The sequence below is a fragment of the Hypanus sabinus genome, chromosome 4 (genome assembly GCF_030144855.1).
Source record: "Hypanus sabinus isolate sHypSab1 chromosome 4, sHypSab1.hap1, whole genome shotgun sequence".
Taxonomy (NCBI): domain Eukaryota; kingdom Metazoa; phylum Chordata; class Chondrichthyes; order Myliobatiformes; family Dasyatidae; genus Hypanus; species Hypanus sabinus.
In genome coordinates, this window is record NC_082709.1 from 118,529,836 (window position 1) to 118,543,068 (window position 13,233).

The following is a 13,233-nucleotide window of genomic DNA, read 5'->3' on the forward strand; positions in this document are numbered from 1 at the left end:
AATCAGGTTGGTGCTGAATTCCAAGAGGGGAGAATTTCTAGAGTGCCTATGAGATGACTTTTTAGAGCAGCTCATGGTTGAGCTCACAAGGGGATCAGCTATTCTGGACTGAGTGCTGTGCAATGAACAGGAATTGATTAGAGAACTTATGGTAAAAGACTTCTCAGGGCAAGTGATCATAAGATGATTGAATTCACCCTGAAATCTGTGAAGGAGAAAGTAAAATTGGATGTATCTACGTTATAGTGGAGTAAAGGGAAGTACAGTGCCATGAGAGAGGAGTTGGCCAAAACTGATTAGAAAAGTGACATGGACCGGATCGGTTCCCCTTTAAATTTAGTTAGGTTGCGATCTGGACCATTGACGCCTTGTTCCCTTTTAATTTCATTTCAAGCGTCCCTTGATCTTGGCAATCAAGGTAATCTACCCTCGACCCGAACCGGCAGCTTATAAACCCTTGGCTTTAGCCATTCGGCACGAGAGTGTTAAAGAAGCCTTCGCAAGTCACCGCCACCACGACAAGCCAAGAGTGATCCAGCCCACATCGGAGTACCAGCAATTCACCTTCTGTCACCAGAGTGGGTCCGGGCAAGATCAATCTACCAGGGGTGAGTGGAAAGTGGAGTCCTGACTCGACGTTCATGCCCCTTGTCCGTGTCTACCCTTCAAAGAGTCCCGGCTCGGTGCCTGAGTGGAAGGCGGAGTCCTGACTCGACGTTCATGCCCGTTGTCCGTGTCTACCCTTCAAAGAGTCCCGGCTCGGTGCCTGAGTGGAGGGCAGAGTTCTGACTCGATGTCATGCCCCTTGTCCGTGTCTACCCTTCAAAGAGTCCCGGCTCGGTGCCTGAGTGGAGGGCGGAGTTCTGGCTCGATGTCATGCCCCTTGTCTGTGTCTACCCTTCAAAGAGTCCCAGCTCGATGCCTGATCTGGAGGAGGAGTCCTGGTTCAAGATTCCTTGTCCTGTGTTTTGGTGTCCACGTTTCTGGCTGCAGCGATCCATGGTATCCAAGTGTCTGGCGGTGGTGAATCAAGGTCCCAGGGTCCAAGTCCAAGGGCCGTGGCGGTCCCAGTCCCCAGGGTCCCAGTCATGGCCGCGGCCGTCCATGTTCCCCCTGTCCGTGGCGATTCCAGTCCCCTGTTTCCAAGTCCCAGGTCCGCGGCGATCTTAGTCCCTAGTCCTCTAGTCCGAGGTTCGTGTTCCTCTTTGTCCTCCTTGATTTCCCGAACTTCTGTGTAGTGAGTAATAAACACTATTTTATTGTACCTAAGAAAGATGTGTTTGTGTCCTGCTTGTGGGTCCTCTCCCAACATCCTTGTCCCCACCTCGTGACAAAAAGAACACTAGCAGAGCAGCAATGGCTGAAATTTCTGGAAGTAATTGGGAAGGCACAGGATACATAAATTCCAGAAAGGAAGACGTATTCTAAAGGCAAAATGACACTTAGTGTCTGACAGGAGATGTCAAAACCAACATAAAAGGCAAAGAGAGGGCACATAATGAAGTCAAAAATAGAGGGAAGTTAGACAATTGGGAAGCTTTTAAACACCAACAAAAGGCAACTAAAAAAGTCATTAAGAAGGAAGATGGAATATGAAAATAAGCTAGCCAGTAACATTAAGGAGGACATCATAAGTTTCTTCAGATATATAAAATATAAAACAGAGATGAGAGTGGATACCAGAAATCTGGAAAATAATACTGGAGAGGTAGTAATGGGGACAATGAAATAGTGGACAAACTAAGTAAGTATTTTGCATCTCTCTTCTCTGTGGAAGAGGCTCGAAGTATAGTGGAAGTTCCAGAGTATCAGGGGTTAGAAGTGTGTGAGGTTGCCATTACTAGGGAGGATGTTCTTGGGAAACTGAAAGGTCTGAAGTTGATAAATCATAGCTCAGATGGTGTACACTCTAGGCTTCTGAAAGCGGTGTGCTGACGTAATTGTGGAGGCATTAGTAATAATCTTTCAAGAAACTCGAGGTTTTGGAATGTTTCCAGAAGACTGGAAAATTAAAAATGTCACTCCTCTCTTTAAGAAGGAAGAGGGAAAGAAGAAAGACAATTATAGGCCAGTTAGTCTGACCTCAGTGATTGGGAAGATGTTGGTATCAATTGCTAAGGACCACTTCTTTTTATGTTATATGTCAATGACTTGGATGTTGAAATTAATAGCTTCGTTGTAAAGTATGCAGATGATACAAAGATAGGTCGAGGTGCAGGTAGTTTGAGGAAGTACTGAAGCTCCAGAAGGACTTAGACAGTTTAGGAGAATGGGCAAAGTAGTAGCAGATGGAATACAGTGTCGGGAAGTTTCTGGTCATGCACCTTGGTAGAAGAAGTGAAAGGGTTGACTACTTTCTAAATGGAGAGAAAATTCAGAAAGGCGCAAAGGGTCTTGGGAGTCCTTGTGCAGGATTCCCTAATGGTTACTTTAGTTTGAGTCTGTGGTGAGGAAAGCAAATGTGATGTTAGCATTCATTTCAAGAGGTCTAGAATATAAAAGCAAAGACGTGATGTTGAGGCTTTATAAAGCATTGGTGAGGCTTTACTTGGAGTTTTGTGAGCAATTTTGGGCTCATCTTATAAAGGATGTGAGAGGGTAGAAAGGAAGTTCATGAAAATGATTCCAGGATTGAACAGCTTTTCATATGAGCAGCATATGTTGGCTCTGGGCCTGCATTCACAAATTTCTACAGATAGCAATAAAAACAAAATGAAGTATCCATTCTTCAGAGTTAAATATTAACTGGACACCAAGGAGGTCCGCCGCATGGCATGGTAAGTTTAACAGGGTAATCACAATATACTGTAGCTAGAAGGAATGTGAAAAGAGCTTTATTCTTAGTTGCTGCATTTGGTTGTTTGATGTTGAGTATTTGTAGCCGAATTAGGCAATTTTTCCACTTCTCACCTTTGTTTATGGTTTGTTTCTACTAGTTTTATATTTTTCTCAATCTCGAAACCACTGGAAGAACTCAATGCATCCAGCTGCATATGGGGAGACAAAGGGATGAATGATGTTTTGGGTTGAGATCCTGCATCAGGACAGATACGTAGTCTCAACCTGAAACCATGCTGAGATCTTCCAGCAGTTTGCTTTGTAGTGCTGGGAGTGCAAGCAGCTTGCTACTGGCATGGACTCTAGGCAGACAGCAATGGTTTGGGAGATAACATTCAACCTGGGTTACGAAATTAAACACTCCTAGCATGAAGAATCCAGACACACCAGCAGAACCAGGACAAAGTCAACATGAAATCCCACAGCTCATAACTTCATGATTAATAATGTAATTAAGTAATAACTCCATTTGAATTAACAAATCAAAGTGATTCATATTGAACAATTAACACAGTGTGTGATATTTCACAGCAGAGGAAGGGACAGCATTTTGCTACTCTAGACTTGTCTGTTGGTTTCTGATTTATATGACATATTCAGCTGCATCCAGCCACTGTTCCCAGCTGCTATGATATGGGTTAGTGTTTGTAGAAAGTATTTTCAAACTAGGAAGCAATGCTTTCTTGTTGACACAGTGCAGTCATATCTGTCTGCCTGCACGTTCATTCATAGACTGCCCATACAGCATTGCACAAGATCAACATTTTTCAAAAGTACTTCACTAGCTCCAAGGATATCCTGAGAATGTGGCAGATATTCACATATTCTTGTTTGGTCATACTTTCTCCTCGTGTTTCCACTCTTGCTGTAACACTTCCTGTTCATTTCCAACCACCCCCTGTCTCAGCACTCACTAAAGGTGTCTCCTTATGACTGTTATGAATCTAACAGTACATTTCCAGCACCAGAAAGGACAGGGTGATTCCAGTCGCTTTATTCTGTCCGTCACAATTTCCATTTCCACATCCCAGGAAATGTCTTAATTCCTATTCCTTTTTTATTCTATGTCAATATCACCATTTCCATCTCAAAGCTTTGACCCATATCAGAATCCCCAACCTGTGTAACATCTCCCTGGCTCAAATTCCTTGTTGTTACTTTGCATTCCTGTAAAGTGTCGTAGGATCTATTTGTCCCGTAATGTATGAGCTCTGAATAGAAGTGCATAGAAGACAGAAGGTTGTGATGGAAGGGACTTATTCAAGCTAGAGGTCTTTAATTAGAGGTGTTCTGCAGGGATCTGTGCTGGGACCTTCACTGTATGTGATGTATATAAATGACCTGAATGAAAATGTAGATGGTTGGGTTAGTAAAATAGCAGATGTAACCAAGATTGGTGGAGTTGTGGATAGTGTAGAAGACTGGCAAAGAATACAACATGATATAGATCAGTTGCAGTTATGGACTGAGAAATGGCAGATGGAGTTTAACCCAGATAAATATGAGGAGCTGCACCCCAGTAGGACAAATGCAAAGAGACAGTACACTGTTAAGGACAACGGCTCAACAATGTTGCTGAGCAGAGGAGTCTTAGGATTCAAGTTCATAGGTCCTTGAAAATGGCTACATAGTTCGACAGGGTGGTTAAGAAACCTTATGGAAGGCTTGTTTTTATTAATTAAAGCATTGAGTTGAAAAACTCCGGAGGTTATGTTGCTACTTTATAAAACTCTGGTTAGGCCACATCTGGAATATTGTGTACAGCTCTGGTTGCCCCATTATAGGAATAATGGTGAGGCTTTGGAGAGAGTGCAGCAGAGGTTTACCAGGATGCTGCCTGGTTTAATAGCCTTATGCTATCATGAGAGGCTGGATAAACTTGGGTTGTTTTCTCTGGAGTGTCGGAGGCTGAGGGGAGATTTGATAGAGGTTTATAAGATTATGAGAGGCATAGAGAGAGTTGACAGACTACCTGTTACCCAGTGTTGAAATGTCTAATACCAGAGGGCTTTCATTGAAAGTGAGAGGGGCTAGGTTCTGGGGGATGTGAGAGGTAAGGGTTTCACTCAGAGGGTTGTGGAGGCTTGGAATGTGCTGCCTGGTATGGTGGTAGAGGCAAATACATTGGAAGCTTTTAAGAGATGTTTGGACAGGCACATGGACGTAAGGAAGATGGAGGGATATGGACATTGTGTAGGTTAGGAGCGATTAGCATTTGGGTGGTTTTAATTTGCTTTTTACCTGGTTCAGCACAACATTGTGGGCCAAATGGCCTGTTCCTGTGCTGTACACTTCTATGTTCTATGTTCTACGTCAACCCACTAGCAAAAGAAACTCAAATTTTGAATTAAAGCTTTAATGTATTAGTGCATTGAAAATTATCCGTCAAGTTGTTAAGAGATTAGGGTGACCTATTGCTTTAACTCCAATCCCACAAAACATGAATATTTTGAACACTCATCTCAGAAATCTAGGATAGAAGCTTTTTCACAGAACTACACGCCTGCAGGTATATTTTGATCGAACCATCTTGCAATGTCTGTCACTATGATGTAGAATAAGGCTCAGTACTGTGGCTGAACAAAAGTCATTTCATCACAACTTTGTATTACTTTAGTCCATGTTTGGGATGATTATTATACTTTATAAGGCCTGTGCACAACCCATGGATAGAGTATTTGTTCTGTAATAGAAACACAATGCTTATTAAGAGGATGTGGTAGATTTTAAATAATATTGCATTACTGGGGTGTAAGCAAAATTGCTGAACATACACTCACATGCTCTCAGGCAGCCACATTAAAAAAGAGAATATCAGAAGCCGAAGCTTAAGATTTAGTTGTACTTTTAAAAAGAAATGCAATGATTGTTTGGAAAGGAAGGCATATAATAGCCTCTGGGCCTGCACTGGAATTCTGAAGAACAAGAGGTTATTTCATTGAAACCTATCGAATGTTGAAAGGCCTCGAGTGGATGTAAAGAGGGTGCTTCCTGTGCTGTGGGAGTCTAAGACCAGAGGACACAGCTGTGACGAGAGTCCTTGAAGATGATGGCTTGGACTCAAATGCTGCAGTGTCTGAAACAAGGATCGAGATACGGTATCAAACTGGATCGAGAGCTGAGCACAGAACAAATGCTAGATGATATCATGAGTAGGGCTTACAATTGAGCACCAAACCTCAGTTCAGATGCTCTTTAAGTTCTCAGTTTTTGGTGTCAGAAACATGATTGTCAATTAGTGGGTCTGTCCTGAACCCTTAAAGGGACTGCGCCAGCCATCCATATTCCAGAGAGTTCGAGTATCTAAATTCCAGCAGACGATCGAGCTGATTGTGGACTTCAGGAAGGGTAAGATGAAGGAACACATACCAATCCTCATAGAGGGATCAGAATTGGAGAGAGTGAGCAGCTTCAAGTTCCTGGGTGCCAAGATCTCTGAGGATCTAACCTGGTCCCAACATATCAATGTAGTTATAAAGAAAGCAAGACAGCAGCTATACATTATTAGGAGTTTGAAGAATTTGTCATGTCAACAAATACACTCGGAAACTTCTATAGTTGTACTGTGGAGAACATTCTGATAGGCTGCATCACTGTCTGGTATGGAGGGGCTACTGCACAGGACCAAAATAAGCTGCAGAAGGTTGTAAATCTAGTCAGCTCCATCTTGGGCACTAGCCTACAAATTACCCAGGATATTTTCAAGGAGTGGTGTTTCAGAAAGGCAGCGTCCATTATTAAAGACCTCCAGCACCCAGAGCATGCCCTTTTCTCACTGTTACCATCAGGTAGGAGGTACAGAAGCCTGAAGGTACACACTCAGTGATTCAGGAACAGCTTCTTCACCTCTGCCATCCGATTCCTAAATGGACATTGAAGCTTTGGACTCTATCTCACTTTTGTTTAATATACAGTATTTCTGTTATTGCACATTTTTTAAAACCTATTCAATGCACATAATTGATTTACTTGTTTATTTATTATTAACTTTTATTTTGTTTATTTTTTCTCTCTCTCTGCTAGATTATGTATTGCATTGAACTGCTGCTACTAAGTTAACAAATTTCACGTCACATGCCGGTGATAATAAACCTGATTCTGATTCTGGTGCAGCTGGGAGCATCTCAATACACGACCCCCACCCTTACAGTTGTTTCCTGACAGCCCTGGCTGCTTGGAGAGGCAGTGATTGCAGTCCTGGATGAGAGCTGGATCCAAGGTGTCTCTTTCAAGCACCCAGCATCTCTCCTTGGGTCCGAATCTTTCCCGGCCCATGAGGTATTGCTGAACATCCCAAACAGTATGTGAGTCCAAATGTCTTCTCACTGTGAAGACCTGTTCCCCATAAATAAACTTGGGAGGTGGCAGGGCTGATGATGGTGGGGCTGGTACAGACAGGTTTTAATTTAGAGATGTGGAAGGTGGGATTGATCTTTAGGGTCTTGGGGAGCTGCAAGATGTAAGCCACTGATATTACCTTCCTCAGGACTTTGAATGGTCCAACGAACTTGGGTGCCAACTTTCTAGACTCCACCCAAGAAGACAAGTCATGAGTGGACAGCCAGACCCGTTGTTCAGGCTGCAAAGCAGGTTCCTGTCCTCTCCTTCGGTTTGCCTTGGTCTCTGCCTTCCAAGTAGAGGCCAGCAAAATCTCTCTTGCCCTAATCCATTTTTGTTTGCAGTGTTGGAAGAGACCTTTTTCCATAAGGACCCCAACCTCAGCCTCCTGTTCCAGAAAGAGAGGCGGAGGATAACCAAACTGTCACTCAAACTGTGATACCCCATGCCCTAAATGCCCTAAGGTTATTATAAATGAAGAAAGTAAGAAATGGGAACCATGATAAACCATTCTGTTCTATGAACTTTTTCCCTTGTTCAACAAGTTGATCACTTTGCCTCCTGATCCTTTCAATATCCGAATCAATCAATATGTTATGAATGTAATCAGTGACTTAGCCTTCAAAACCCTCTAAGCTAGAACAGTTCAAAGAACCAAAAGAAGAAATGCTTCATTATTTCAAATCTAAATGTCCTAACCCTTTGAGACAGCAACTACCAAGATCAAGGATTTAGTTACAATTTGTTGAAATATGTTTTCATGTCTATATACTCTTTAGCATACCGAAATATAAATATTCAATAAAATAGTTTTACAATAGACTAGTTGATATGCATGTGCCCAGTTGAGCCTCGAGCGATTTTGTACTTTTCGATGAGGTCACCTCCCATTCTTCTTCACGCCAGAGAAGTTTTGAAGAATGTGATGTGATCACAATAAAAGGTACTCAGTCAGACAAACACTCAGTCTGACAGATACCACATCCCAGAGACCAGTCTGGTGAATCTTTTCTGCACTTGCGCAAGAGCTAATAGACTGGTTCTGGTTAAGGAAATCAAAGTTGTCAGCAGTGTCCAACTGCGATTTTACCAATGTCACCACCATGGACTCTGCTGCAGGGTCTCTATGTGTCCCGCAACAGGCTTGGCAAATGTGCTCGTGAGCGTGCAAGTTCCAGCTAATTACTGTTTAATTATGGCAGTATTTTAACTCCCTTCTTTTCATTGTAGGCTTGTCAAAACTCAACAAAGTTGTGCTCTCCGCTTACTCTCATCCTTGCCTGGGAAAGAGAACTACCACTTTAACTGACGCTGGAAAGGAGCGGTATTCATTTTGCAGTTAGATCCTGCTTTCAGCCGCGGTGTTGGCATTTTACATTCAGTTTTAGTTAATAGCTCTGTTGGCCTAGAGTTTATTGCTTTGCTTTTCCTTTAAATTCTGCAACAGTCCTCATTAAAGACAGTAAACTGTCCACCCCCTTTAGTGTCTCTCTCGCTTTCTCTTTGCACTTAGGCCATATCCCGACGTTCTGTATGTGATTCAAAAGAAGGCTGAATTGACAAGGCAGCAAGTAAGTTAACTATAAATGGCAGGGTCAAGAGACAACAGAGATTACTTTAACACAGCCTTAAGGGGAGGAAGATCAGAAGTAACTACTGTCATATGATTACTTTCAAGCTGACTCAATAAACTATAGGTACTGACAATGGAAAGTAGCAGCCCTCAAGAATGATATGGTCCTCATGCAGGCAAATGGGATTAGCATAGATAGGCTAAAAGATCAAAATGGGGGTGGTGGGCTGAAGTATTGTACAATTCTGTGACTCTAAATCAAGTCCCGATGTCATGGACACTGTGAGGGAGAGCCAGAGAGCGCTCTGTAAACACACTCTGTACATGTGCACATTTACATACACATGCGTGCGCGCGCGCGCTTTATGATGCCTTTCCCGCAATATATGACGGAATATTCCACATATTCCATTTCTTTACTATTGTGAATGTGTCAATGCTGTGTATATGCAGCTGGTATACTGTATTTAAGGTAGATATTACTGTTTATTTTGTAATATGATACATAAATGAGCTTATTCAATTTGCCTCCATTTGGCCCAGATCCCTCTAAATCATTCCTATCCATGTAACCATCCAAATGACTTTTAAATGTTGTAATTCTATCTGTCGCTACCACTTCCTCTGGCAGCTGTTCCATATACTCATATGGATCTCATAGAAACATTTCGAATGTTAAAAAGCATGGACAGAGTGGATGTGGCAAAGTTGTTTCCCATGGTGGGGGAGCCTAGTACGAGGGGGCATGACTTAAGATTGAAGGGCCCCCATTCAGAACAAGAGACACGAAGAAACTTTTTTAGCCAGAGGGTGGTGAAACTGTGGAATTTGTTGCCACGGGTGGCAGTGGAGGCCAAGTCCTTGGACATACCTAAGCCAGAGATTGATAGGTATCTGATGAGCTAGGGCATCAAAGGTTATGTTGAGAAGGCAGGGGATTGGGACTAAATGGGAGAATGGATCAGCTCATGATAAAATGGCGGAGCAGACTTGATGTGCCGAATGGCCGACTTCTGCTCCTTTGTCTTATGGTCTTATATTCACCATCTTCTTTGTGAAAAAAATTGCTCCCTGGGACACTGAAATAATTGCTATTTTCCAGACCGAGACTGATAGACTAGGATTTGTTTATGGGTCAGAAGGGAATTAGGATGTAACCTAGTAAATGGAAATTGAGTTGAATGTGGAACATGTTCAAGGAAATGAATGTCCAGGTGCTGATCTTAAGTTCTGTGATCCCACCCTCCTCCCTTAGCGTGCAGGCAAAATTGACTTCTAAGATTTTTTTCCCATCTGCAAACAACCCTACTGGCAGCCATAAGAAAAATGAAAACTTCGTAGAAATTTAAAAAGTAATAGAAAGTGCCACAGGAAAGTGTATGGCTGAGACTAACCATAGGCTGTGTACATTAGGGAATAAGAGCAAAGGTGAATGCATGGTCTTGATGGAGAGATTAGCTGCTTTTGAAGTAAGTAATAGAATGAGTCTCAATGTTCCTATTTAAACAGTAGCTGATGTAGTTAGAAGTAAACTTACTGATCTACTAATGCAGATAAACCTTATAAATATTAAAATACGATACATATTGCAAAATTCTGTACTACAAAGTACAAGTCAGTACTACCAATCATGGAAGTTATGCTGTTATGCATATCGCTAAGGAAGATGAAAATTATATAAAATATCTGCTTGTTGCATAGACTTAATACAACTATTACATGTTTATATCTCAAGCCACTGAATGTTCCAACAAATCTGCACAAATCCCCTCCACTTCATCTGCGAAACTAATGGGGTCATCGTTTGTACCCAGTGCTCCTAATGGAACTCCTCTACATCAGTGAGACCCAATGTAGATTGAGGGACCACTTTGTCAAGCGCCCCCACTCTATCTGCAGAAAGCAAGATTGCCTGGTGTCCAACTATTTGACTTCAAATCCCCATTCCTATTCCTACATCATCTGCTATGATGAGGCCAATCTTAGATTGGAGGAGCAACATCTCACGTTCCATCTGGGTAGTCATCCAGCCAGATGGCATGAACGTCAATTTCTCAAACTTCTGGCATGTTTTATATCCTTCCCCTTCACTCGTCTTCAATTCCCCACTCTAGTCCCACTCTCATCTCTGCTCCTCACCTGCCTATCACCTCTCCCCAGTGGCCCTCCTCTTTCCTTTCCCCTCATGTTCAGCTCTCCTCTCCTATCAGATTATTCCTTCTTCAGCCCTTTACTTTCTCTAACTATCACCTCTCAGAATCTTACTTCACCTCCCTCCCCCACCCACCTGGCTTCACGTAACTCCTTCTAGCTTGTACTCCTTCCCCTCCCCCCACCTTCTTATTCTAGCACATCCCCATTCCTATTCCTACATCATCTGCTATGATGAGGCCAATCTTAGATTGGAGGAGCAACATCTCACGTTCCATCTGGGTAGTCATCCAGCCAGATGGCATGAACGTCAATTTCTCAAACTTCTGGCATGTTTTATATCCTTCCCCTTCACTCGTCTTCAATTCCCCACTCTAGTCCCACTCTCATCTCTGCTCCTCACCTGCCTATCACCTCTCCCCAGTGGCCCTCCTCTTTCCTTTCCCCTCATGTTCAGCTCTCCTCTCCTATCAGATTATTCCTTCTTCAGCCCTTTACTTTTTCTAACTATCACCTCTCAGAATCTTACTTCACCTCCCTCCCCCACCCACCTGGCTTCACGTAACTCCTTCTAGCTTGTACTCCTTCCCCTCCCCCCACCTTCTTATTCTAGCACATCCCCATTCCTTTCCAGTCCTGATGAAGGGTCTCAGCCCGAAACTTTTATGAGTAAACTAACTGTTTGTTCATTTCCACAGATCCTGCCTAACCTGCTGGGTTCCTGCAGCATTTTGTGTGGTACATTTAATTAATTCTGTTTTCTCACAGCTTAGCATTCAATCTCAGGGTAGTATACCTTGGTGACATATTTGAACTATGATAATAAATTTACTTTGAACTTTGAACTTCTGATCTCTCATCTGAAGTAAATATTTTTTATTCAAAGTGAATGGGTTCATGATTATCCATATTTAACTCCATTTACCCACTCAATTAATCTTTCTATTGCCTTTTGATACTTCCTTGTCCTATTAATACAACTTACTGAACCACCTAACTAATTCCTCTGTGCAGCTTCAGACATGGAATTCATCCATTCAAGAAGAGGAAAGTCTAGACTGACTGTAGATGCCTGAGGGATGTTATCTTTCTTATCCTGCTGTGTGAAGAAAGCTTCACCGTCTTCTTCTCTCAGAAATATATGTACCCTCATCTTAATGTTGCCAGCAACTAAAGCCAATGGAAATGATTTATGGGGCTGCATATACTATACACTGCCTCTTCTGTATAGTGCAGCTAGTGCTGCTGCCTGAGTACGGGAATTTCAGTTGCTACAAACTCTCACTGATCCTCCTGGTGCACAGTTTTACAAAGTTAATCTTGATGGACAGGGTCACATGTAATAATGTTCTGGCTTTAATCAAAATTGGCACAGAGGCCGCAGAGTAAATTTAACTCAAGCGACTTTACATTATCTAAGGCAAAGCAGTCCATTTGACTGGCATTCCGGGCAGCAGGTAAAGCATACACTCATTTCACTACCAGCACACCGCTACTGTATGCCATCTACAAAATCTATTGCAGCAATTTGTCAGGATTTCTTTGACAGCTCCAGACAGACCTGTAACTTCAACGGCTCAGAAGATTAAGGACAGTAAGTGCAAGGGATTATTTCTCCTAGCTATTGTCATTCATATCCTGACTTAGAAATATGTCCATGTTCTTCAACGTGACTGGATCAAAGACATGAAACTCCCTACCTAATGATCAAGTGTATTGCTTCAAGAAAGGCACTCACCACATTCTTCTCAAGGGCAATTCTCAAGAATTCATAGTTACTGTATATGCCACAAATACTGACTTGGAAAATTCACACAATTATGTCATATTGAAACATAAATCTAAAAGCTTTACATAACAGGCCCTGATAGCTACAGATAAGATAGCCATACACTCAATAGTCCATTATACTTAGCTTCAACCATTTAATTTTAATAATGAAATAGCACGTAACAAATTTTGTAAATAAGAACATTCCAAAAACATACTGTGGTCAATAAAAAATTAAATTTGCTTTATACATTTGTAATAAAGCAAAGACAGTCATCAATTTGCAGACAGTATGGCATGCAACGAAGATATAACTTCTAGATGATCTGGTCATTGGCTACAGTTTATGTTTCATTTCCTCTCCTGTTCCTTCTCAAGTGTCCCTAAAAACCTTGCTCTGTGATTTTTTTAAAACCTTACTGTAATTCGCAGAGCTACTACAGTCTTTGCATATTGAGACAATCTCCTGCATCCCTTGGATTTCTAATGGATATCACTGTCGCCTCCCCAAGGCCACAACATCTTTCTCAAGATCAGGTGTCATGTGGAGGTCTCACTAGTGA

At 42.2% G+C, this 13,233-nt stretch overlaps 1 protein-coding gene and 1 long non-coding RNA gene across 2 annotated transcripts in view; one reads left to right on the forward strand and one right to left on the reverse strand.

The window, feature by feature from the left end:
- The window catches only part of LOC132392334 (uncharacterized), a 51,495-nt gene extending 51,039 nt beyond the window's left edge, over positions 1 to 456 (forward strand). Inside the window, exon 3 of the long non-coding RNA XR_009511497.1 lies at positions 395 to 456. This is a non-coding gene — a long non-coding RNA (uncharacterized LOC132392334). The remainder of the gene's footprint in view (positions 1 to 394) is intronic.
- The window catches only part of grpr (gastrin-releasing peptide receptor), a 52,339-nt gene that overhangs the window by 2,802 nt on the left and 36,304 nt on the right, over positions 1 to 13,233 (reverse strand). The window lies entirely within an intron of this gene.